This window comes from Cetorhinus maximus, unplaced genomic scaffold (assembly GCF_964194155.1).
Source record: "Cetorhinus maximus unplaced genomic scaffold, sCetMax3.hap1.1 HAP1_SCAFFOLD_553, whole genome shotgun sequence".
In the NCBI taxonomy this organism is placed as follows: Eukaryota; Metazoa; Chordata; class Chondrichthyes; order Lamniformes; family Cetorhinidae; genus Cetorhinus; species Cetorhinus maximus.
Window position 1 is genome coordinate 208052 of NW_027596495.1, and position 27926 is coordinate 235977.

At 41.3% G+C, this 27926-nt stretch overlaps 1 protein-coding gene across 5 annotated transcripts in view; it reads right to left on the reverse strand.

Moving 5' to 3' along the window:
• The window catches only part of LOC144674097 (tyrosine-protein kinase JAK2-like), a 230731-nt gene extending 204586 nt beyond the window's left edge, over window positions 1-26145 (reverse strand). For 4 of the 5 annotated variants that reach the window (XM_078535607.1, XM_078535608.1, XM_078535604.1 and 1 more), the window contains exon 1: window positions 25647-25964. The gene's annotated coding sequence lies outside the window, so the exon portion shown is untranslated. The other variant, XM_078535606.1, reaches the window with a different exon arrangement.
• Between the last annotated feature and the right edge of the window lie 1781 nt (window positions 26146-27926).

The window sequence follows — 27926 nt, forward strand, 5'->3', positions numbered from 1 at the left end:
AGCCTGGGAGTTTCCTCTGCATTTCCACTCGAGAGGCACACATCAGGCCAACCAATTATGTGGCTTAAAAGTTTGCAGAATTTTGGGTTTAGTAATAAATTTTAAATTTCACGCATAAAAGAAACAGGCTGATGAGTGCTTGCTTCTCTCCTTGGCTCCTGGCTGTTTACCCTGATTTCCCATTTTAATTCCAGGCGTATTCTAATGAGATTGTGAGAATGTTTGGAATGAATTTGACATCAGCAAAATGACCACAATTTCAGGTTCAACTTCTGGATTGCACTCACCAAGGAAACTCCAAGCCGCTTTCTGGTAGTTCCAGTCGAACTATAACTCAGAAAAGTTGGGGAGAATGTTTAAAAAAGGTTTTTATTCAAGACTTTTTGGGGAATTTACATGTACAAGTTATATGTACACAAAAGAATTTTACAAGATTTTTGGTACCCATCATGTGAACAGACAAAAGATCCAGAATTTCCTGGAGACCTGCGCCATTAGAATGGCATATCTACACAGCTGGGTTTGTTTTACACCTGAGGTCTCAGGGAATTATATCTTTACTCACACCGCACCAGGATTTCCTGGGACCTCTTGTGTTTTTCTGCCAATATCCTTGCAAAAACCATGCAAAATTGATAACAGCCACCAGTACCACTCTTCCCCCCACCCCCCAACTACTGTTTGTCATGTGCGGCTGTTTTTTGCATTATGCAGCCACTTTAAGATTGGCACATGGCTGTGCATGCATGCATCTTAAGAGGAAAGCTGCTGCCTGCTTGTTCCCCACACAGCACGTTCCTGGTCACTGCATGGCCATGCACCCATGCAGCATAGAGGGAACACTTGCCGTCCACCCCCCACCCCCACCCCCAGTTCAGTCAGTGGCATTCTCAATTTTCCTTGATTTCCAGGAGTTTTCTCACTGCAGCAACTTTGAAAAATAAGCTGAATGTACTTAAATACATTAATGTAAAACAATTCCAAGTAAGACACAGACGGAATCAGTTCACAGCTAAAAGCTATTCAAAGCACCTCTTCTTCATCACTCGGTTGTGTATATTTTATGCACAGTGTGGAGTACTGAAGTGTCTTTGATTTGAGTGAGTGTCATTATGATGTGACTTGTGCATGAGTGATATTAATCTGTAATGTTACCAGGTGACCAAACATAAGCTAAACTGTTTAAAAAGGACTTTTAAAGACAAGAAAAGATACTGACTAAAGGTGGCTGCCACAAGTCAGCTGATGTCTGGTATTGCCAGTGACCAGTTTCTGAAAAGTTCCAATGTGGGATACAATTCAGGCATGCATCCTTCTCTGGAATTTTACACCGGAGGGATGTCAAGAACCACTTCTACTAAAATGACCTGGACATAGCATTGTCATTTGGAGATATGTCTTCCTATCTCATCAAAATGGATAATGACTCATTCAGGGTCACCCCCTCAGCCAGGAAACAAAAGCACTGTTGGATCAGACATCAGATAAAGAAATACCTTTGAAATCATTTTGTGGGTTTGGCGGGGTGGGGGGGTCATGTGACTGAAGTAAACATTTTGAAACTTCTTTAAAGCTGCATACAAGCTGCAAACAGTTGAGCCCTCTGGAAAAGCTACCAATGGAGTAGCAGGGGTTGCCTTCTCTCCTCTCCCAAGTTAAGACCCCATCTCTTACAGTTTAAAGATCCAGCACCGAAATTATAAATTAATCATTGATAGGAACCTCAGATGCAAAACTCATCGACTCCTGGAAGAGACAATTACGGATTAAAAATAAAATTATCTCCAGCAATTGCAGTTTTACTCCACTCCTGGAACTTCAAGAACCCAGTGAAAAATCTGCCTCAGCCAAAGGACTCAAACAGTGACCTCTCCATTTCTTTACTTTTCAGCATTGAACTTTCATTTGGCTAAGAAAGTAACTACCTACAGTATAACTTGTAAATTTTGAGTGTGTGCATGTGCACATGTGTGCGTGTCAATGTGGGTCACGAAAGTTCAAGGAACACAGTTTACCTTTGTAAATATTTTGCTATCTTTACCTGGTTGGGTTTTTAACTCAATAAAAACTAACCCTTTTTTTTCTTTACAATAAGTAAATGGTTAAACACAGGCATTGAGTAAAGTACTTTCAAACCCAGCTACAGTCACACTTGGGGGTGGTAAGTTAGGGGAATCATATATTACCCCTCCTCACATAGTCATAACAGAAATTTGTTTGCTAGCATTTGGAATTGAATACAACAGGCAACGAGAACAATTTATATCCACAGATTATGAAAGTTACTGGAAGTGGGAACTAAATTAAACCCTGGACAGAAATTTTAAAAGTCCATTCCATGCTTTGTGCATGGTGCTACTGTGCTAACAAAAATGTCACATTTGATGTTTGTGCCTTTCTAGAACTGATGGAAATTACTTTTGCTGCTTTAAAGGTTTTGGCCATCGAGGTGTTAAAAGACATGGTGAAGGAATTGGAGTTTAGAGTTTTACCTGAAAGCCAGGAGCTTTGAAATGTTAAAACTAGTACCCAGAGAATTAGGTTGCAACCTTAGACAAGTGGAAGAGAAAAAACTAGACTTAGTGAAAATACAGCTAGAACAGAGAGGTGAATAGTGTTAGAGTTCCAAGCATTGGAAGAGGGGGCGAGAGGGGGGCGAGGGGGGGGCACATTCCAAAGAAGGCAGCAAGAAAGGGAGTTAAGACTACACGAACTGCATAGGGAGGTAGAGGCAGCTGAAGCAGGCTGGAGAATAGTACTCCCGAAAAGACAGGGACAGTCCAGAGAGGTTGAAAAGGCTAGAGAAAGCCAGCAGGAATCCAAAGGAGTACAGGGAACCAATAGGTGTTCAGAAATCCTTGTGAGGGGGCAGGGGGGTGCGCGCGCGCGATAGAACGGGCACAGGCAACTGCGAGCGGTTCGAAAGTCCTACAGGGGCGATAGAACCCATGAGGGTTGGAGTAGCTAGAGAAGACCTACTTGAATTTAACAAGGCTGAAGCTAGGCCAGTAGAAGTAAACTGGGTCAGGGTAGAATCCTTGGGAATTGGAGTAGCTAGGGAGGAGCTACTTAGACCTAAAAAGGCTGAAGCTAGGCCAGTAACATGAACCAGGAGCAGAAGTAGGCCACAAGGCCCTTCAAGCCTGCTCCACCATTCAATAAGATCATGGCTGATCTGACAGTAACCTCCTGCCTACCACCGATTACCTTTCACCCCCATGTTAATCAAGAATCTATCTAGCTCTGCCTTAAAAATATTCAAAGACTCTGCTTCTACCACCTTTTGAGAAAGAGTTCCAAAGACTCACAACCCTCAAAAATTTCTCCTCATCTCTGTCTTAAATGAGCGACTCTTTATTTTTAAACCATGACCCCTAGTTCTAGATTCCCCCCACAAGAGGAAACATCCTCTCCACATCCATCCTGTCAAGACCGCTCAGTATCTTAAAAGGTTTCAACCAAGTCATCTCTTACTCTTCTAAACTCCAGTGGATACAAGCCTAACCTGTCCAACCTTTCCTCATAAGACAACCCACCTATTCCTGGTATTAACCTACTATACCTTCTCTGAGCTGCTTCTAATGCACTTACATATTTGCTTAAATAAGGAGACCAGTAGTGTACACAGTACTCCAGATGTGGTCTCACCAGCACACTACACAACTGAAGCATAACCTCTCTACTGTTGTATTTAATTACCCTCACAATAAACGATAACATTCGATTAGATTTCCTAATTACTTGCTGTGCCTGCATACTAGCCTACTAGCACACTAGAAATAAAAAAGGTCAGGGTGGAATCGGTGGGAATTGCAGGAGCTAGGGAAGAGCTACTTGGACTTAAAAAGGCCAAAGCTAGACCAGCAGAAGTAAAAGAGGTCCATGCAGAGCCTGTAAAAGGTTAAAAAGGATGAAGGGAGAGGGCCAGTGATCTGTTTAGCAGACACCTTCATGGCAGATTTAAATGGGGACCAGGTAGTTCCCAGCTAGACCAAGAAAGAGGAAGGGTGATAGCCCACTCAGTTGAAGATCCTCAGGGGAGTACAGCAAGAGCTGAACTGCCACTTGGGGGCAGTAATGTTTCAGGGGTCATGGAACAGGTTAGGAGAATTCCCAATTCCCAAAACAAAGAGGAAGAGAAGAGAATCGACTCCAGAGCAGCCAACACTTGTGGAAATCACAAGGAGAGTATGAGTGGAACCCATGCAGGGTTAAATATCGTTAAACAAAATGAAACAGACCAAGTTTTAAACCTCAACCAGCCTAGCAGTATTGATGGAAAATTCACCAGAAATGAAGTGCCGGATGACAGATCAGAATTCCTACAGGAGGCAAAAATCAAATTACAGCCCACTAACCTCCTAGAATTCAGATTTGTAAAAGTGCCTGGGTTTAAGCTAATAAAGTCACAGGATATGGAGGTGGATGGCGAGGGGTTAAAATCGATCAGACTGGACCAGGCGAGCAATCAGGAAAATTTGCATACTGAGAGCCTGATATGTGCTAAGCAGCATGAAGGCAGGGCCAATGGGAGGTACAGAATACCCCTACCAGTAACCAAGGATAGCTTGGCTGTTGCCAACGATCTGAGAGCTAACAGCCATGTGAAAAAAACAAACCCCATGGGCGATACCTATTCAGAAGTTACAGCAGCGAAAAGGCACAGGGTTTCTGACAATGTTATCTGTCATGCTGACCACCAGAAGAATAAAGCAACTTCAGAACCCTGATGCAAGCCTAATCTTTTCAAATGAAGACAGGTTTTGTTTGTGACCCAGCACCTGAAAAGAAAAAAGCAATATAAGAACATGCTGTTATGAGAGTATAATAATTTTCATAATACTTTTCTGGTTTATTGTAAAGTAGGTTTATGGGGGTAAGTAGTTGGATCTGTCTGCGTTTAAGATTCAATTACGTTTTGTAGCCAAGCAGACTACAAGCTAAAGTTATCAAAATAAGTAAGGTGTAGAAGTGTCTTTGAAAAGCTAAGTGGGTAAACATGATTGGGGTCTTAGCATGTAAGGTATGACAGGAATTTGCATTTTTAGATAGAAGAAGGGAGATTTGAATTTCAAAGAGGTCAATGACAATATTGGCAACATAAAAAGATTTAATATTATGAGAAAGGTAAAGTTCCAAAGACATATGGAAACAATGGAATTTACATGTTAAAAAGAGAGAAACATATATAAAGGGGAATGAAGCTATGTGTCAGGAGAAGGCATTGCGAGATCTAACAGAAGTGTGTGAAGTCGACTTAAATGAAGCCTCCAGCATTTGCGCATAAGCCTGCTGTCTACAGAAACTGGAGCTGGAGAAGTGTTACTTTGAATTCCACTGTCCAATCTGGATCTGTTTAAAATCTAAAAATCTATTTTTGGACCGCTGCCTTAAAGGGAGTGTAACTGAGAGTCAGGTTAATTAAGAACTTTTAGGAGTTATTACAGTAAGTAATTTGTAGTCCTATGTATGTGCTTGAAATCTTTTCTTTTCTTGACGAATATTTAAATTTAGTTTTTTTAAAGAAATCTCGAACAGTCTCGGTAGACTTATTACTTGTGAATTCAGTGCACACATCTCGAAAAAAATACAAATTGCAAAACCGTTGTGATAGCATGGTCAAGTTTCCATCGTGGATTTGATTTGCTTGGCACAAATCATCTGCCGTGTCATAACAGCATCTGCTCTCCAGAATCTAACAAAATTTAGGGGCATCTGGATATCAAAACCACAGTAGAGCAGAATAGATTGAATTAGAGTAAGAGTGTGAATGGGTGTGCATGTGTTATTTTTAATTCTCTTAATATTTGGATGTCTGTAATGAAACACTCATTGAAATTCGCGTTTCATTCCTCGTGAAATGCAGGTGTCACAATGATGTGACTTGTGCCCGAGTAATATTCATCTGCAAGGTCACTTGGTGAACAAACATATACTGAACTGTTTCAAAGGGACTTTTAAAGACAAGAAAAGACACTACCTAAAGATGGCTGCCACAAGTCACCTGACATTGCCAGTGACCAATTTCTGGAAAGTTCAAATGTGGAATACAATTCAGACATGGATCCTTCTCTGGAATTTCATGGCTGAGGATGTCAAGAGTTGTTTCAAAAGGGGTCTGAAACAAACATTAACTGGCTGGAGGCAGGACTTCTGCCCCTTACTCAGGAGGCAGTTCCACCTCAGGGAACTGCAGGCAATCTGATTGGCCAGTAGCTCTCCAGTCCCTGCAGTGCCAGAAGCTGCAGTGGACAGGACTGGGACTGCAAGCAATCCCCACAGCCTAAATCCTCAGATTCCAGGATCAGGCAATTTTTGGGAGTCTTAAGGCGGGAAGAGTAAGCGAGGCATTGGTGGGGTGGACAGAGGACAATTGGGGTGTTAGTGGAGAGGCCGTGGGGAGGATCTTCCATGACTAGACCTTATTTTGGGGGGGGGGGGGGGGCCAAGAGAGGGAGAGATGAAGGGGAGTGACCAACTTTAAAAGGGGGCTGCTGATTGAGGCACCCCACCCTCTTCCCACACATTTATTTTTGGGCATCCCCCTACCTCGGAACTCCTCGAACCAGCCTGAAAATTGAGGTCCTTAAGCGGTGTTAGGAAACGCAGATACCTTACTTTTAAAAAAATCGGGATTTCAAAAGCCAGGAACTCTAGTTTCCAGCAGGCCTCCAGCCGACTGCACATGCGCCAGCCTGGAAGTGGCCACTCATGTGCAGTTGGGGTCTTTTGCTGTCTTTAGGTCAGGAACACGGGCTTTTAATGCATGCGCTAGCCAGGAAAGGGCCGTACATACGCAGTTAAGTCTTTTTTCACATTCTTTCCTTCTGTGCATCTGCACAAGGCCAGTTCCTGGCCTAAAGAGATTAAAAGAGTGAAACAGGTCAGGTGACCTGAACCAGAGCGCCATTCGAGGGGTTTCGTCCCAGGGAGCAGCACACGGGGAGGGGGGACATGGAGAAGATTCCAAACCAAGAAGGTGGTCCCAAATCAGGCAGTGGGACAGAAAGAGGCCCCAGAAGAAAGTCCCAGGCAGAGTCAATGGCAGGGATCAAAGATAGATCCCATTGAGTCAAGATAAATGACAGGAGTGGAGAAAAGGCTCTGAGGTTAAAGACAAGAGCTGCAAGGGGCAGACCTGAAGCAAAGTGGGCTTGAGAGAAGCCCAGAAAATTTGAGGGGGCAGCTGAAGGTTGGTGACTCTATGCTGCAGGCCATAAAGACGAAGTTACTCTTTCGGAGCAGCGGTGTTCTGCTTGGCACAGCAGAGAATCTCAAAGAGTACTTAGAGATCCAAGGAAAAGGAACCTCTGAAAGAGAAATTGAAACCCCGGAGGTGGATCCTTGTTGAAGCTATCCAAGTGGGAGCAACGCTTGGAGAGAATTCCAAGGTGAGATCTTCAAATATAGAGATTGGAAGCCTGCGAGAGAAACAGAATTTCAGTGAGACCAATTGGCTCTCAGTGTGACAAGAGTCTGGGTGGGTTGTTGAGAAATCTATAGAACCTGCTTTGGTCACATCTGTCATGCATTTTGAAGTGTGGTGCGTCTGATCACTGTTCTCCTGTTAATTCACATGTGTCACATACTTACCCTGAATATTACAGTGTAAGATATATATGGTAAATTGTTTTATCTTTCCCAATTTGTATGTGTCTGTGAAGACATAGCTGGGGGTGAAGGAATAGTGAATATTTAAATAATTTCTTTGTGTTTATATTGAGATCTTTCCAACCTTTTTGTCTGGTGAAATACAATTCCTTTTTCTTGTTCAATGGAAGTTTTATTCTGTATTAAAAGTTTATCAGCAGACTCCTGTGAATTTGTTCAGTAACTTCCTTCCATGGTTTAAAAAAAGTTAGAGTCTATCAAGCCAGGTTCCCCTCTGAAATCAGACTTGTAGTAACATCAGCTGGGGTTGTAACGGTGTTCAGTTGAGGCAAGGGTTGACCTAGGCCTCACCCATCCCAGTGTAAAATCGCGGAACGGTCAGGGCGGCAGGAACCCAACAGAAAGCCCATCCGAGAAATTTTATGCTGGGGGAAAACGCAAAAGTTCTGCCCAATAAAAACTAACCTTTTTTGTTTAAACCTCAAGAAAGCCTGGCAGACTCATTTCTTTGCATGCAGTGCATAAATGGCTAAAACACAGACAGAGTTAAACGCCTTCATCCTTCCAAAATCTTCATCAAACCCTGTTATGGTCACACTTAGGAGGTGGCAAGATAGGAGAGTCACATTTTAGCCCTCCTCACATGGTCGTAACAGGAGAATGTGGGATGAATCCAGTTAGGTCATTTTCAGGCTGAAAATGTTTGTTGTGCTCGCAACATACATAAAAAAGACCAAAGGCCCAAATCACATCTGACAATGGATACAGGGCCTCAACTGAATAAGTTTAGCAGGCTGAAGGTGCCCATTAGGTCTACTGAAGTAGCGCATCAGATAGCCCTGGAACAAAGTTGGACAGCACCAGACCTACTCAGGTGGGAGGCTGGGAGGTGGGGTTGTTGACAGTGGCCTGCAGTATGCTGCTGGGGAGCCAGAAGTGTTCCAGCTCTGACTGATGCCACGTTAAGGGATGAATGCCAACTGTGATAAAACGTATTCCTGGAAGTTTCATCACATGACTTGCCCCCATGCTCCAGCCATTCATCAGCCAACACATCCATCCTATGTCAATTGGAAGGCAGAAAGACTCATTACCCAATTGTATGATGCTTGACTGTCAGCCAAACAGCCTTTGTTCCCCCATTTTCAGTATCTTTATCTGGTCAAGAGAAATGTTCAAAGAAAATAACAAAAATAAACTTTTTTAATGTCCCGATGATTTTTCACCAGGGTTGCACACAGGCGTGTCCTAGAGAATCCTGGAAGATTGGCCACCCTACATTAAAGTACCTGGACCTTGACAGCCTCCAGAAGACTTTTTAACGGTTAGGCCACAAAGGAAACCAGAAAAATGGGACCAATTTTGGACAGAGGTGCTCAAAAAGGTGTGCAGTTTCTCATTAGCATGTGTTAAGGGCCTCACACCTGTTTGAGACCACCGTCAGGTAGGTTCAAACACTGCCCGAGCTACTGTAACATTAGGCGTATTTCAGTAGCCTTTGGGACACAGCCCTGTGAAATTGGATCTTTCTGCCCTGTTTCAGAACCAAAGAAAAGCAGGCCAAAAAAAAAAATGGGGCTATTTAGGTCCTCTTTTGTTTAAGCAAAGATTTCCAGGTTTTTACAAATTAGTCACTTTCTAAATAAATGGTTTAAAAAAAACCAATTCATAACTTAGAATGTTGCAGGAAACAGAATGCATCAGTTAAGTGCGTCCATAACTTGAACAATTTTCTGCAGCTGATCAAATTCAGCACAGTAAAAGGATTTGAATTTCGGAACTCGATGGCTCAGGTCAAGGCAATATTGATCAGCTTAAATGAGCCCATTAATACAGATGGGGTATGTCGTTGGTTACACTGTTCCTGAGGTCCCTGATTTGCAAATTATTTTTCCAGTAAATTTTTGGAATAGGCCTGGAATGGGAAGGTTGGGGCAGGAAACTGTGTAATCTTTGCAAGTTGCAGATCGTGACATTCCAGGAAATTGCAGAGCTAAAATGATTACAATCTTCCCCTTCCCTCCTTCCAAGAACCATAATATACACAGGTTAGCTCATTGGCTCAAATGATCAAGACTCTATGCCAGCAATTCCCAACCAGTGTGCTGTGGCACATCGGTATGCCATGAAGGTTAGCCAAGTACGCCATCGGGAACTCCAATAAACCTCTGGCCTCCTGCGCATGCACCATCCCGGAATGGGCTGCACACACGCGGTTCGGATTCTTCACGTTCATCAAGCCGAGGACAGGCCCCATGTGCCTGCGCAGACAGGCAAAAATGAAGAAGGGCGTGAAAAACCGGGTCAAGTGGCATGGTGCAGAGTGCCATCGCCAACCAGTGTCCCAGAGAGGGGGACAAGGGAGGTGGGTAGTGAGAGGTCCCAAAAAGGGGAGAAGGGACAGGGAAGAGGCCCCAAAAGGAAGTTCCAAGTGAGGGAAAAATATAGAGATCCGAGAAAGCAGCTGAAGGTTGGTAACTCCGTGCTGCGGGGCATTGAGGCAAGGGTGCCCCTTTGGAGCAGTACCCCAAATGAACCGCTGGCTTATTATGAGATATACACAGCCATGGATGAGTTCTTGAAAAAGAGAAGTGAGGAATCCCACTCTGATTCAAATGTGGCCGAAACAACAAAACCTCAAGGGAAAAAAGCCAGACAGGCAGTGACAACTACTTGGCCTTAGGATTTTCGTGGGCTGGTGATGCCTCTTGCCCTGTCCCAGAATGCCTAATTTGCATTCAGTTTGCTCTCAAATGCTGTAATGGTACCAAGTAAGTTGAGGCGCCATTTGAATACAAAATACTGTTCACTCGCCAGCAAGGATATACAGTACTTCAGGCGCCTGAGAACACAAAACGGAAAGCAAAATCAACGTATGATGGTGTGCGTGCGGGTCTCAGATAATGCGCAGGAGGTGAGTTACTTAGTGGCTGAGCTAGTAGCAAAATTTAAGAAGCTGCCCACCATTGCAGAATCCCTAATTCTGCAAGCATGCGAAAGTATTGAGAGAGTAATGTTGGGAGCTGATGCTGTGAAAAAATTGACAAAGTTCCTCTTTCTGATAATACAATCAAACAACATCTTGACGAAATGTCAGTTGATATTGAATAGATGCTAGAAGGGCAAGAGTGGAAAGTTTGCCCTGCAGATTAATGATCCCACAGATGCCAGCAAACTGCCAGCTCTTAGCCAATGTCAGGTATGTTGACGGGGGTTTCTATCATAGAGCATTTCTTCTTTTGGGAAGAATTGTCCAGTCCCGCAACCAGGGAAGAAATCTTCCTTGTCACAACTACTTATCTGGAGAAAAACAATCTTACCTGGACGAAGTGCAATAGCATCTGAAATGACAGAGCAGCTTCCGTGACGGGATAAGTCAAAGGGTTTGTGAGTAAGGTGGAAGAACAGAATCCTGACATCCAGGTCAGCCATTATATCCTGCACCATGAAGCCCTTGCTGCCAAAACAATGCCACCTGAGTTAACTCCAGTATTAGGCAAACAGTGAAAATCACATTGTTTGAAATCGCACTTGTTTACTATTTTGTGTGATGAAATGGGAGCCGAGTACCAGGTTTTACTCATTACACAGAGGTGTGATGGCTGTCTCGGGGGAAGGTCCTCTCTCAGTGTTTATGAGCTCCATCACATGCTGAAAGATTTTTTTGGCTCTGCATGAATCGCCACAAAAAGATCTAATATGTCTTGATTCTTGGTGTGCAAAGCTTACATATCCTTCAGATGGCCATCTGAATGAGCTGAATGTTAAAATGCAGGGGAAAAATGTGATATTCTGACTGCCATGGATAAACTTTAAGGCTTCAGGTCAAAACTGGCCCTTTGGTAGGAAAAAGTGGCAAGTGGGTTGATTTGAGATGTTCAAGCTGGCATTGGCGAATCCTGCTCAGAAAACTGTACTCAACCTCACCTCCATGCATGTTAAAACATTACAAGAGAAGTTCAAATGCTACTTCTCCTCCACAAGTATGGAAGACTTTGACTGGGTGATCCGTTTAGTTCCCTTTCCTTTGAATCGTCAAAGATGATGTTGTCATTAAAAGAAGAAGAGGAATTTGCAGAGCTCAGGACGGATCGTACTGTCAAACTGAAATTTGCAGAGATGCCTCTGGACGCATTTTGGTTGCTTGCGGGACAAGAATATCTATCTGGTTCAGACCACGCTATAGCAGTACTCTTACCATTTCCTGCAGCCTACCTGCGCGAGTTGGTGTTCTCAACACCAGCTTGTGCAAAAAGCAAAAGGGGTGAGCGGCTGCCAAGCGGAACAAGACCTGAGAGTTGCCCTGTCATCAGTTCCTCCCGGATCAAGAGACTCTGCCCACAGAGGCAGGCTCAGGTGTCACAACAACGTTGTTGATAAGATGCTGCTCACAGTACTATCTCCATTTGCAGGTTTGCTTTGATTCTTACACTTATAATTTCATTAAATTTTTTTTATATGAAGAAGAAACTGTTTTCTTTTATATCACGTTAGGAAGATGAACTTATCACACAGAAATGCAGACTTTAAAAAACTGAATAATTGAAATCGTTAATGGGAAACACTTTTAAATTGTATACATTTTCTATTAAAAAAAATTATACTTGACATGCAACTGGTGTTAGAGCTTTCACTATCAACTGCTTAAATTGATGAGAATTGTATTAGATGGTGGCTTGACCTGTCTTTAGGAGGTTTTAGTGATAAAAGACTTTTGTTGGAGGGCAGTTCAGTTGAAAAAAATAAGAGGTGTGCCTCATTTTTTCTAATGATATAAAAGGTGTGCTGTGACATACAAAAGGTTGGGAACCATTGCTATATGCACTCATAATTTGCAGGGGTGCATGCAAGATCTCAACCTCAGCCCTGCCAACATGGAAGTCATAAAATCATAAAATAAAAGAATAGAAGAGACGGTAAGCCACCCTAAGCTCTGCCCACTTAAGCAAGTGTCCACTCTGCAACATTACCAGAGAGAGCAATCTTGCACTCTTGAATACTGATGCCACATGGCCCAAGATGATGAAATTAAAATGAATTGAACTCTAAAGAGGACAAAGGTTGGATTTTCAACATTTACTGCCAACTGACTGAATTATTAGCAGCTGAAATTTGCGCTTGCTTTGAAACTTGCATATTCCCAATAGAGGCAGGCTGAATATTCTGTCTACTGAGCCCAAACCCTACACAATGAAAAGACATTACTTTTGAGAAGTGTACATAGACATCTTATTGCTGATAGAGGCAAAAGTAAAAGCTACTGACAGAACATTTATAGTTCTTTAATTATGTATCTAAATCCAAAAAGTACACAGAAATTCCTCGTGTCACTTTGCATGCATTAAGATAACACAGCATTACTGCAAAAGGCTCTCAGTGGTGGGAGTTTCAGGGAACCCTTCAAAAAAGTCACAAAAGAAATTGCCAAAGGAAATTACATCATCTGGTTTTCTGCAAAGGAGTGACTGAAGCTGAACTGAGGGGGCAGCTAGATGTTTACAGCACAATCATAATTGTCTGCAGTTAGTCATTCAGTCCCAGTGTTTCAAGCTATTGATGAGAGTGATTTAAGGGATCTGTTACAATTATCTAACAATAATCAAATATCAATGTTAAACAGTAACGGAATAGCATCCCCAGCTGTAACTCTTGCATTTGTTTCAGTAACAGCCAAACCCATGTGTTTGTGTTACAGTAATTAAGTGCAGTTGTTATCGTGGGCTCACGTTGCTTAGGGGTCAGCTTGGGTAGTGCCTCTCAAACACTGCCTAGCTCTGACCTCACAGGAACTTGGAACTGTCCTGTACCACAAGAGGAAGAAATTAAAATGTTTAGCATGCAGGGAAGGCAAAATCTCTAAACATTTAAATTAAAGTCATGATCTTAGAAATAGTCCATGGGGTTAATATAGAGCCCCTTGAGCACTCTGCAAACTGTTATTAGAGCCACTTGCTTTGAGTGACTGCTAAATGGTTTAGAGACACATCCCACTCCTGATCATGGTACAACATTCTCCACTACACACTATATTAGTAATCCCTAATCGCTATGGTTAATGAATACATTTTTCTCTTCATGGAGGAAAATATAATGCACAATGTAGAGCAGGGGGTTATGTAAAACAACCAATGGCAGCAGGCAAGATGGCATATTTCATTCATGGTGCTCATGAGGTGAGTTATTCTAATCCCATGTACTTTCTTCAAGTCAACAATATCTGGATTTGTATTCCATTTACTGTCATGCATGCCTTTTTAAGCAGCTGTGAACTTTCTTCATGAAAAATCTTATTTGGTTCTAATATCTTTCATTAGTACAGACAATTATTTACACAGGCACAGGATAGAATGTCATATATGCTCTTAAAAGATTTAGAATTTGTTTCACACGCAACCTAATGCAAATATTAAAGCCCTTTTGGCTCATTTTGAAAGTACTTTCCATTATTTCTCATTGCAAAATCTATCATCCATTTTCCCAAGCCATTTTTAGGGCCTGAGTTAACAATGATTCAGAAATAAAAAATGTTGTATTTAAAAAAAATTAGGCCAACTCACCAGTGACTCGCATGTTTATCCAGTAAATACTTAAGATACAGTAAAGATAAGGAATTTCCCAGCTTTGATCTCTGATCTGTGCCGAGTTAGATGCTCTCACTAGATGCAGTGGTAGGGACATTACAATTGGTCTTAACCAAGAGTCAAGCGAGAAAACATTGGTCAAGGTTTCCATTGTTGAACACTATCCAGCAATCAGCCATCTAGGCTGATATTCCAGTGCAGCACTGAGGGATAGCTGCATTGTCAGCGCTGCCATCTTTCAGATGAGACGTTACTGTCAGGCGAACATAAAAATCTCAAGACACTATTTCAAAAAAATAACATGGGAGTTATCCCCTTTGACCTGGTCAATATTTATCCCTCAATCAACAAAAAGCATTACTTGGTCATTATCACAATGCTGATTGTAGGAGATCGCTGTGTGCAAATTGGCTATCCTGTTACTACAATTTTAAAGTACTCCATTTGTTGTAAAGTGCTTTGATATTTGGTCATAAAAGGCACTTTATAAATGCAAGTCTTTCCTTTTCTTCTTTGTACAAGAATGCTTGGTAAAAGTTAGCTGTTGGGTGGAGAAGGTGGACAGAATTGGTTGTGATGCTTCCTTGCTGAGATAGGCCACTGATATTTACTGCCAAATTCACACGCCATGGCTATGGCACAGTACTCAACAGGGAATTAACACCTTCAGGAGAAAAGGAGAAAAGAAAACTGGTAAAGTGAAATTACAATTGGCACTGTATTTTTAATTATTTTTTGTCCTAAAGTGCACCACTGGAGAATGAAATTATTTTCCATGTCATACTCCAGAAAGCAAGGTGAAAGATAAAACTTTATACACTAGTATTTATTTACAGAGTTACACATCACAAGCATACAGCTCCTAATCTAACAACCATAGTCTTAGTTTGTAACTTTTAGGGCTCAGTGAATGCCCAGTTAATGGCCACCACCTGCATATAATTAAGCACAATTAATATACAATTAACATCCAAAGTCAGTGGCAAACCTCCTCTGAGCAAGTAAAACACAACTGCATTCAGAATAAAGCTTCCTCTAATTTGTGACAATTAGTCTCAGTCCCAATATTTGAAGATGAGTTTCTACTTTCTCAAGGGCAATTAGGGATAGACAATAAATGCTGGCCTAGCCAGTGATGCCCACATCCCATGAATGAATTAAAAAAAACATATTTTCCTATTTTCTCACTGGAGCTCCCTTGCAAGCTCTTATAATGTTTGTCCATTTACCACCAAATTAGGGAAAGTTGTGTGCTAAGGACCATCAATCACCAGGAGTTACAGAGCTGCCAAAACTCATTTCATGTTAGTATTTCTTCTTAATGAAATACATTTCCAGCATACTTTCTGTAAAGCCATCATCATTTTCTCCCAATTTATCCACCTCTGTTGCAGTTATTCCACACTAGAGCTCCAGAAATGTTTTCACTTACACTCAATAGAGTCTTCCTCTTGACAATGGTAGACAGGACATCCGCTGTGCCCTCTCCATCTCCCGTGATTCTGCTCTCACTCCCTTCCCCTCCTCTCAACAATAAACAGGCTCTCTCTTATCCTCACCTTGCAACCACTAGCTTTTATCATTGACAGATTATCTTCTGCCACTTACAATAGGACCACACCAATAGGTACACACCTTGCCTTAAGCTCCTCTCAGACCTTTGTTTCTTAGATGCACTTGTTGAGTCTTCCACCACCTCAGCATCCAGTTGCCCTTTCTCATGGCACCTTCCCATGCGCCCATCACAGATATACTGTCTGTTCATTCGCACACTTCTCCATTGTTTAAGCCCCAAATATCCACACTTGAACATAAATTAGGCAACCATTTTGCCAAACATCTCCCTTCAGTTCATAGGTGTGACTCTGTCCACGTGGTGGCTCAGCAGTTTGACTTCCCCTTCCATCCCCGCTTTGACCTCACTAGATTTGGCTTCCTGGACTGTTCCAACCTGAAACAACATTTTAATCGCTCTCCTGGGCATTCTGCAGCCCTGATTTGAAGAACTTCAGATCTTAGCCTCAGTTCTCCCCATCTCAATTTGCTTTACAGTAAGGAATTCTGGCGATATGCACAGATGTGTCAGCATCTAGAAAAGGAGAAGCAGCAGGTTAATGATGTTTCAGGTGTGGACCCTTTGTCAGAACACAGTTCTGGTGGGGAGAGGGGATGCTGCCCTGTTGGTCTCGCTTTGGGGGATGGTTGGATCTACTGTGCGTTTCCATTTTTCATTCTGACGTGTTGTTTCTTTCTCACATCAATTTTCTCCACTTCCATGCCTTTTTTCCCCCCCCCCGAGTGTGGATCCTCCAAACCCTTTTTCCCATCACAGTTATGTGCATGCGCTCTTGTTCTTTTAGTGTATTCTGTTGCTTTTTTTTCAATTATGCAGTTTGGAGGTCAATCGACCCATTAACTTCCTATGTGATTGGAGTATTTGTTGTATCTTTAACCCATCTTCTCCCTGAATTTTCCTCCAGACTATTAAGGGACTTATCTTTCAGTTGTCAGTTCTAGTAAAGGATTGCATCTAAAATTAAAATGTGTATTTTTCTCCATATATACTGAATGATCTGTAGTCTATGTCCATCATTTTCTGTTGCTCTTTCAGCTTTCCAGCACCTGCAGTTTTAGTAAAAAGGTTTTATCCAAACTTAATCCCATGTTGGACCCTTGAAGCTACCAGACAGAGACAGGCTTTAGCTCCTTCAGTCTTGAGTAGATGTGAGCCCAGACTCTCATTAATAAAAGATAATGACAAACCCACTGCATCACCCAGCTCTTTTAAAATTTGTCATACCAGTCAGGTCCTCTCAATTTCAATAGATCAAAGCGTCTCTAAAATTCAGGTTAAATTTCTCATACATTGATAAAACTTACACTTAAAGGCAAACGCAGAGATGATTGGAGTTCCTTAAGTATTTTTGCAATGAAAATTAGGGAGAATAAAGACTTAGTTCCTGTTGCTGAAATACTGGTGACTATGCGTCCATACTCCAGATTACCATAAACCTGAGACTCTGGTTTTAGAATCTATTGTAATTAAGTTTTAATTGTTAAATAATACACCTATTAGTCAGCTTTATTCTCAAAAATTGTGCAATATAGGAATATAACATTATTTTCTAATAAATATGTCACTGTTTGAAATAAAATCTTTGAAATTCATAACAGAATAAATAAAGTAACAAATACCTTTAAGTGAAAAACTAATTCCTCCACAAACTATGAAAAAATCCACTGTCACCATGGTTCTTCATGGCAACATGTTGACATCTTGCTGAACAATCCACGTCAATGAATGTAATATTCAGATAATAATTAGAGACAGTTCCTGCAACCACAAGGCATGCTACTGAAAATAATTGAAGGTAATGGGCTCTCAAGTTCTAGTTAGAACAAAGAAATGCAGTCTGGGCAATGCAGCAAGTTGAGCTATTGGATACTGCACTTTAAATGTTATTTTATGGGGGCTAGGGAGGAATATCATACATTTCATTTTTCTGAAGCTGGACCTGGCTTTGTGTTTAATTGGCTGTTCAATAATTTAGCAAATTGAATATATTCTATTGAAAGCTGAAGCGTGATTGATTGGCCTATATGAAAACCAATTCTTCGTTCAACACACTTATTTTGCAGTTAGTATTTGGGAGCACATTTCATTTCAGAATGCCAAGGCCAGTGATAGAGTTTTGCTGCAAACTTTCTCAAGCCAGGGAAAGCAACACATAAGCAGAATTGTGTTAACCAAAGAATAGTGGGAATAGTTATTATTAATAAGTAGCAGAATTCCTTTTAATATTTTTTAAACTTTGGTAAAGAAGTTAAGTTGCTCCAGTGTTAACTTCGCTGTTCATACATTGAGGAAAGGACAAATCTGGAGCTAGTCATTTCCTTAACACAGGTTTATTCATAAAAGCACACCTCTCCCTACAATGGTGTAAAACAGTTCTTGTAAAGTTAATTCCCTAACCTTTGCCCAATTCGTAACAGTTGCTCCCACTTACAAACTAAGGCATGCACTTCATTTTAACAGGATTCCAACATTAACAGATTCCCTTCTTTTCTAAAACAAATTAATGAGTGCATGCAAACAAAAAATCTGAAAAAAAGAAATAAATCACACATTTCAGACTCATCATGAGTCATCCTTCTTCTAATTCTCCCAATAATTTCTCACTAGAAAAGTGTTCCTTTTGGTAACCAAGCAATCTGATAACTGATGGCTTGTATCCACTCATTTGAGCTTGAGATTTCCTTTCACTCCGCCATTTGTTTTAGACTTGCATTATCCACTTAGCTTTTTTGCCATTCATAAAGGGAACGACTGTCCATATAGCATTCAACATTTCCCTCAGAGGTTCCTCTAAAATCTTGAGCGGTGCAAGAGTTTCAGCAACCAGGGTACTTCCTACTATTCTCCTTATATTCTTGGTTTCCTAGGCCAAGGGGCAACATTTCCCACTTTCTGCCACTACAAATATTGTAAACCCATTGTACTTGAAAACCCTTCACAAAGGTTTGCATGAGAGGCGTCACTAAAAACAATCAATTTTATATTGGTCACCCAAAGATGGAAACTTCAGCACACATTTCTCAAGCTTTAATTTTTTTAATGTCTTGTTCATCTGTAAAACGGCCTGGACCTTGGGCTGTTTCATTATAGTACTCAGTTCAAAGACATCAAAACTTGCAACCAGCCTCATCTATGCGCCCAGCCAATTCAGCTGTCCAACCAGGCTTCACAGGTTCTTCATCTCACCTTTAGAAGTATCTGCTTATTTTTGTGAGGACCCAGCCTGATTGACTGTGATAGGATTAACGTTTTCTAAATAAGACTGTTGATCTAAAGTAACATCAGACCCACCTTTTACTTCCAACCCAATATGTTTAAAGACCCCAGAAGCCAAACTCCCAACCTTAAATTCTGTTCTATGCCTGTCAATAACATTGTTTTGAAACTTGCTAGCACCACCCCATACACCGTTGAAGTGCAACTGCTATCCAACAGCACAAAAACGCTCATTGCTCGTCTAAAGCTCCCAGTAAGCAATACAATTCCTTTATTCTCAGCATCCGAATTATATGTTTCACGCATTACCTCAAAGACACGATTTCTTCACTTTGGCAAATTCATTGCATAATCATATTTGGAACCACAACGATAACATCTGTTAATCATTGTGCATTTCTAGGGTTCAAGCGCCAACAGTCACCATTCCAGAACTACTTTTTGTCTTGATTCTCAAATTGGCTAAAAGTGCAACCATCTTCAGACCGCCTATCAGCAACCCCCATCTTTCTACTAACACCTAGTATTCAGGCAATCTCAAAATGGGGTCCTACATTCTTTGCATCACTGCAGAGTTGCCTATATTCAATTTGAAAGTAGCTGGAAAGGACTGATTTCCTAAGGGTAGCAGCCATTTGCTCTAAAGGAGTCTTTTCCATGAAATTGAACCTCCGTCAATACCATAAGTCTATCCATATGTGAAATCTCTGCACATTCCAGTAATTTGAATGCAAGCACTGACTCTGGGATTTTTAGGTCAAACTTTGTCAAACTCTTATACAACCAAAGTCCACAATATGCTCTTCCATGGACTGATTGTCCATCTTCTTAAGTTTATCAAAAGTTGACCACACTTCATAGGCCTCCAACAAATCATCTTGTAAATCTTATCTGTAAATTGTAACAAAAGAGTTAATCCTTCGGTATCCAAGTCACCCACATCCAACTCTGAAAATACTTTAATTCTAATCTTACTTTTTCCTGGTAATGACAAGCCAAAGCTATGCCTTGCTTCCTCCAGGATAACGAGGGAACCCATGTCCACATTTCCACCTCATCTTTCCATTGCTCATATGGTTCAGGCACCGAAAAAAAAGTGGACAATCAAAGCTTGAGAGTTTGCATCAGGCCTCAGCCATTGTGCATCAGAGGCTGCCAGGAGTAGTATATTTCTTTTATTTTCTCTCAGAATATAGAGACTAAAAAAAAACTCCTTATTCAACATCCAATCACCAGAGCTCAATGTTCATTCTCTGTTACCATGTTAAATTCACTGTTCATACATTGAGGAACAGACAAACCTGGAGCCAGCCTCTTCCAGTATATTCACAAACCCACAAGCACACATTCCCTTTTTCCTCCCTCTAAACCAGTTAATATATACTTAAGAATAATTCCCTAATCCTTCCCAATTAGTAACAGCCGCTCTCAATTACAAACTAAAGCATGCACTTCATTGTAACAGGATTCCAGAGGTGTCAGCTGTGGCTCAGTTCATAACACCCTCACCTTTGAATCAGAGGGGTGTGGGTTCATGTCCCACTCCCGGGAACCAAGAACTGTGATTGCACTCGAAAGAGTCGCAATCTGTGACTGTTGATAACTCAAAAGTAACAGGATTCCAAAATTAACACAGAAGGCTATGTTGGTGCCATTTAGAAAAGTTCATCTCACATCCCTCCCCACAAAAAAATGTTATAAGTCAAGACAGGGTCCCAATCTCATGGCAGTAGGACTTTAGTTGTATTGCAGTTTGCATTACTACAAAACAGTAATTTCTGCACAAATGTAAAATGTGCAACATAACCTTCTGATAAATTCTTATCATAAAAGTATCTGCTGCTGTTTTCAGTGGAACATGATGTGCCAGCCAGATCAAGAGCATGCGAGATAACAGTCATTCTGGTTGACTGCATTCCAGACTTATGGGCTAAACTCGGTGTTGGATGGCACTCATTGAAATATTCTACAGTCCATATGTACTATACGGCGTGATTAAGTGGCACAGCCAACTAGTGAATTGTTCTGGCAGTCAATGAAAATTGCAGTCTCCTGCAAAAATCCTAGTTGATGTGGATTACTGTGTCTTATCATGTACAACAATGCAAACAGCTGTTTGCTTTAATTTGCTTCAGGTATTTTTTTTTAAAAAGGCAAAACATTCATTCTAACCATTAATTGATTAAAATATTTATTAACAATTTTCAAAAAGTTAATTATTTTTAACCCTTGTTTGCAGTAACATTTTTGATCCACCATGCCCATTTTAAAAGCCAGGGCTTTTAACTAAACACAGATTTCAATTCCTTTGTTCAATCAGATCATTCGCCTACAGTTGCCTGCTAATTTCCTGGTCTAAACCAAAGGCAAATTATAAGACATGGTAGTGCTGGACACCATGGGCCTTGCAAGCCTCATACTGTTGCTCTGCTGCTCATGTGAGGCTGTTTAACCTTTCAATGGGATTGGCGGTAGTATCGCTCTCTGGCTGATATTTGGTGGCTGTAACAGTCATGTTCACAATACAGTAGGAATTGGAAATGCCATTTTTTTTTCTCTCTGAAAGCAGTTTTCATGGGAGTAGAACTGGTGCAGCACCAACATTTATAAATAGGACAGGAGCAGAACTGGCATTTTCTACAGAGCAGGAAACAGGAGCCAATAGAGTCGAGATAGCAAACAGGAGCAGCAAGCTAACCCATGACTAATGTCTGGTCACTGTGCTATGGGTGAAGTTCAAAATGTCAAAAATTCAATTGGTTGCTGATAATCAATTGTGGAGTGTCAGGCTTAATAATACTGACATTTTGAGCTGCTTAACTGGTTTTTCCAGACAGTGGGTTAATGAAGTAAAGTTTTCTGTAGAATTATGGTTCTTAAAAGCTATCTAAATGTATTTCTTAAGGTATGAGTTGCTACCTATTTTGAATAAAAGTGAGCTATCCTTAGAATAGGGGTGACTGAAGGTGTAAATGGGGTGAAATGTAAGTTGGGCTACCTGGGTGCAGAATTGAATTTCAGAGTGAAGGTATCCAAAAATCAAGACCACTGCTCTTTGCCTGATTTTAATATTCATTCATACGCTATTTGTGCACAATCCCATTTTCTTCCCCCCATTCTTCCACATATAAAACTGAACTGGAGTTCTACTCTGACATTTACGCACTTCTGAGTGGAATACATGAAAAGTTAATGAAAAGAGGAAACAAAGCATTTCAAAAATTGCACTGATTAGTGTGTCTGACTGCAAGTACATTTTTTTAAGTTAGTAAGCATATCAGAGTACACAATTATTACTAATAAATGTCAAACTGTATCATCACAAATCAAGACTGATTTTTTTTTTAAATCTTGCTAGCTGTTACGATTACTAGGCTTCTAATTAAAATGATTGGAGTTTTGCAGCCATAACTGTATTCAAGGGACAAATACGTTGCAGGTTTCAATGAAATTATCTATGTATACAATAGCATATTTTAATTTATAGCACTTTTATTGCAATGGAGTTTACTGATGCATGGCTCTTAAGTTGGCAGCAGCTTTAATGAATATAAGTAAATGATTCAGCTTCTATATAGTCAACTGCAACAGCGATCTAATTTTGCATCAGGCTCCTAGGAATTGACACGTAATGAGAGTGGTTAGCAATGGGTGCAGCTCTCTCTCAGATTAGAGTATAGAATCTGACTCATGAGCTTTAAAGGGTTGGTCAACAGATACTTGTGCATCATTTTGGTATCCACCAACTTGGATTCAGAATTAACACACAACAAAAAAAAACTTCAATTTCCATTATAAACTGTTGTCAAAGCAAAACAAGATAATTTATAAAGCACACAAAGTACTTTTTCAGCCTTACTTTGCACTTTTGTGCAAAAAGTACATTGTGCTTTAGTAATGTTTCGAGCAATGCATTTAATTTATAGAATTGAAAATAAAGTCCAAAGCACCCAAAGGGTCTATATCCATTTATCAGACAGCATGTATTACAGGACTTCTTCTTTATTCTTTCATGGGATGTGGGCATCACTGGCAAGGCCAGCATTTGTTTCCCATCCCTAATTGCTCTTGAACTGAATATTTCAGAGATCAGTTAACAGTCAACCACATTGCTGTGGGTCTGGAGTCACACATAGGCGAAATCAGGTAAAGATGGCGGATTTCCTTCCCTAAAGGACATTAATGAAACAGATGGGTTTTTACAACAATCGATGAAAGTTTCATGGTCACCATTACTGAGACTAGCTTTATATTCCAGGTTTATTAATTGAATTCAAATTCCGTTAGCTACCACAGTGGGATTTAAACCCAAGGTCCACAGAGCAATTATCATGAGCCTCTGCATCACTAGTCCAGTGACATTACCATTTCACCACAGCGTCCCCATCAATGCTCATCAGGCTACCTAATGCATGACATAGGGTGGAGATAGATAGAAACAGCTAAATTGAGAGGGCAATAGCACAGCTGTTTAAAATGGAAGTGTTTTAATAGGCTTCTTCAGGAGTCTATTTATTTTCTACCATTCCTTACATCTTGTTGATTAATTACAGACATTGAGAGGTTGTTTCCCCTGGCTGGGGAATCTAGAACACAAGGGCTGATCATTTCAGACCAAGATGAGGAGAAATTTCTTCACTCAAAGGGTTGTGAATCTTTGGAATTCCCTAACCAAGGGAGCCGTGGACACTCCATCATTGAATATATTTAAGGCTGAGATGGACAGATTTTTGGTCTCTCAGTGAATCAAGGGATATAGGGAGCAGTGGGAAAATGGAGCGGAGGCCGAAGATCAGCCACGATCATATTGAATGGGGGAGCAGGCTCGACAGGCCCTATGGTCTACTTTGCTGCTATTTCTTACGTTCTTATTACGCCTGCTCCCCGCTATTTGTTTTGTAAGGAGCTCCTAGGGTTCACCAAGGCAAACCAAAATACTCACCCATCTCTGACATATGAAAGATTAACCAGAGGAAAATTGAGAGCACAGATCAATATGCTAATCGGTGCAGTATGGTTTTTTTTTAATGTTAATTTGAATACAATGTAATGCTGAGAGATAGATGTTGACACAAATGCAACTTCAAACCAAATGAAAATTTATCAGAATCACTAAAATGAGCAGGTGAACCACTGGCACTGGACTTGATTTGCCCTTTTGGATGTGGAGGAATATTTGGATGAAATAAGAAGCCAAAGCCAAGCGTCCAAATGCTAATATTCATTCAGCTTAATAGCTCCTCCTACATGACCTCCCTCTTCACTCCATCCACCCTGATCCAAAACATGGGACTTATAAATTACTGTACTAAACACCACTGGTGTTTCTGAGGTTATCAAATGTTTGTGCCATCAGCAATGTTTTTGTATTTTATATGCTATCAAAAGCATGCAGTGCAGGGGTGATTGACTTCAGTAATGTGGAGACTAGACTGTCCTCCTTAGAACAGTGAAGGTTAAGAGGAGATTTAAAGAGGTCTCCAATATTATTGGGGGAGGGGGGCTTTGGTATGAGCAAATAAAGTGAAGCTGTTTCCACTGGCAGGTGGTTTGTTAACCAAAGGACACAGGTTTAAAATGAATTTCCAAGAATCAGGGGGGAAATTAAACAACGTTTCCCTCCACCACCACCCCTCCCCCCCAGGTTGAAAAGCACTATCTGGTAGTGCTGGAAGGTGGTGGAAGCAGGTTCAATAGTAACTTTAAAAAGGGAATTGAGCATATACTTGCAAAGGAAAAGATTACAGAGCTATGGGGAAAGAAGAGAGTGGGACCAACTCCATAGCTCTTTCAAAGGGCTAACGCAGACATAATGGGACAAATGGCCTTCTCCTGTGCTCTAATACTCTGAACAGTTGTATACAAATACGAAATAAAGACACTTTTTGAGGGAGGGCAAGTTTGAAGAAAGGGGTCCTGGGAAGACAGGTTATTTGAAGAGGTTCCGAAGCAATCCTTCGCACATTGAAATGTTTGAAAATCACTGCTGCACGCACCACAGGCCTTAACATCCACCCAGTTCCCTTCTTCCAGAACAGAAAGCATATCCACCTCTTTCTGGAAAATCCCTCTGGAAAATCCCCCCAAAAAGTACAGTCAGCTGAACAAAACCCCAGGGAGTGAAAGATCGACTCGCGTCAAGTTAAACCTCCCATCATTTGGAAAACAAAACCGACGCTGAACGCCATAGGAAGCAGAAATAGAATCAGAACCAAAACTCCACTACAATTAGTGAACATTTTACTCTGAAACCGCGCAACAGTTTTACAAGAGGCCCCGGTATCGAATGGGGACAAAACCAGATACAAAATGACAATGCAATATTTTAAAAGAACATTGTAAAACACCAACTGATTGTCAACACAATAGGGGTCGGATAAAAAAAAAGATGAAATGAGGCACTGGAATCATTTTAAACACAAAGTATCTCAACTCAGCCAGAGTCATGTATGTTGTTTTTTAAAGTGTATATTTCCAGACATTTGGGGGGGAAAAAAGCCTTAAAAGTTGAGAATGTCTGGTTAGGCCTCACTGGTAAAATCCATCAGTAAAACGTAAAGCATCTCGTTAAAGAATACACAAATGAATTGGATAAGCTCGGCTTTTATTCAAAAACCAGGGGATGGGAGAAGAAGAAGAGTAATTAGAAATGCAACACTTACTGGGTCGCTGGCGGTGTGTGTGACACCTTGCTCTGACTCCGCACCGCTTTGAAAGTTAATGCACTAAAATATCACAAAAAGGCGAAGTTGCGGCCGCTCCGGGGAATCATGCTGCTTATTTGTTACTGTACTTTATTTCCTGGTTGTCGAGCCGCTACTGCTGCAGCTTCTTCACTTTGCTCAGAACAAAACTCGGACAGAGTGTGAGCCGCGAAAGAGCAGGACAGAAAGTCAGACATTTGCTGCAACTTCACCCTCCCCTGTGCCCAGCCCTGGTTATAAATTGTTGCTCTCTCTCCCCCCCTTTCACATACACCCACAAGAGTTTACCATCAAACCAGAGAGGAGGCGGGGCAGGTGGGGGAACACAAATTCTCCTTCACCCGGAACTAGTCTGCAGGAGCAGCAGACGGATCAATGGTTGGTGTCTGTCTCGCTTCCAGTTCCAAAGCCATGTGTGAAGCGCAATTTCCCTTACATCCTCACCCAGCAGATGTAAGAGCAACACAGTCACAACTAGAGCACAGCAAACAAATACTGAGATGCACAATGACACAGCAAACACACACACACCATTGCAGGCGTGAATTGGGACATGCAGTTTGGCAAGGTTTAATGTTTTGTTTTATTTCCCTATTTCAATCTTCAGTTCAAGAATAAATGATTTTATCTTATTTTCTTAGTTTGTTATTGGGATGTGGTTGACAGTGGCAAGGCTGCATTTGCTCACTGTTCTGAGAAGGTGGTAGTTAACTCCATTGGTGGGGTGGGAGGGGGCATGGGGTTGGTGGTGTTACCTTATGAGGAAATATTGGACAAGTTGGGCTTGTATCCACTAGAGTTTAGAAAATAAGTGGTGATCTTATTGAAACGTATAAGATCCAGTGGGGTTTTGACAGGGTGGATGCTGAGAGGATTTTCCCCTTGTGGGAGAGATTAAAACTAGGGGATACAGTTAAAATATAAGGGGTCTCCCATTTAAGACGGAGATGAGGAGAATTTTTTTTTTCCCTTGGATGGTCTAAGTCTGTGAAACTGTCCTCCCCAGAGTGCGGTGGACACAAGTAGGTGGAGGGTGATAGATTCTTGACTAACAAGGGAGTCAAAGAATGTCAGGGGTAGGCAGAAAATTGAGGCCACAAGGGCCTTTCTCTTTGAAAGACCAAGCAGAGATTAGATTAGCTGATCGATCAGCGATAGGATCGATCTTATCAAATGGTGGAGCAGGCTCAAGGGGCCCAATGGACTACTACAGCTCTTAATTTGTATGTTTGTACAATCTACTCAATGAGCCCCTGCACTTCTTGTGGTGCCCCAATGATGGCATTAGGTAGGGAATTCAAGGATAATGGCCCAGCAATGATAAATGAAGAGCAGTATACAGTCAGCTCCTGTCATTTGCAACCACCTCTATCGCAAATTCGTTTACCCACGCAAAAGTGTATGTACACTGAATCGCGGTTCACAGCGACAAAACTTCGCTCATCTGCAATTTAGACTGTTAAGCTCCAACCTTTCCCACGTCTTTCCCGCATAGAAAGGATGCACTGTGCACCATCTCTGTGCAAGTTCACTGTTTATGATTTCACCCTTCATGAGATTTCACGGGAATAGAATCCCCGTGAACGATGGGAGTTGACTGTATGTCCATGACAAAATGGTGCTTGACTTGGACAAGAACTTGGAGATATGATCCTTGTATGATATTGCTGTTCTTGTCAGTGGCAGACAGCTGCTGTTGAAGTATCCTCGCTGATTTGCTACAATGCATCCTATAGGTCGTATTCACTGCAGCCACAGTATGACAGTAATGGAGTGGTGAGTCTCTACTTGCTCTTCTAACCGAGGATGGGCAATAAAAAATGTTTTTTTCTAGATACAACCCCCCCCTCCCCCCAGAAGGGAAATAAAACAGAATGAAATCTTGTTATAGGTGCACGAATTCTGTTAACAGTTTTGTCCAGAATGTTGTTGAGCTTCTTAAATGTAATTGCAGTTGCACCCATTGCAAGAGGTAAATACTCCACCACACTCCTGACTTGAGCCTTGGAGATGGTGTCTGGCTTTGAGGGATAAAGAGGTGAGCCACTTGTCACAGCTACCCATGCTCTGCCCTACACTTATAGCCATGCTGTTGGTATCATTGATTCAGTTAAGTTTCCAGTCAGTGGTAACCCACCAATACACTGATGGTGGCAAACTTAAGGATGTTGTGCAGGTGAAGGCCAAAGGAAAATGGCTTGCTATTTTATTGTTCAAGATGGTCATTATGTAGTACCC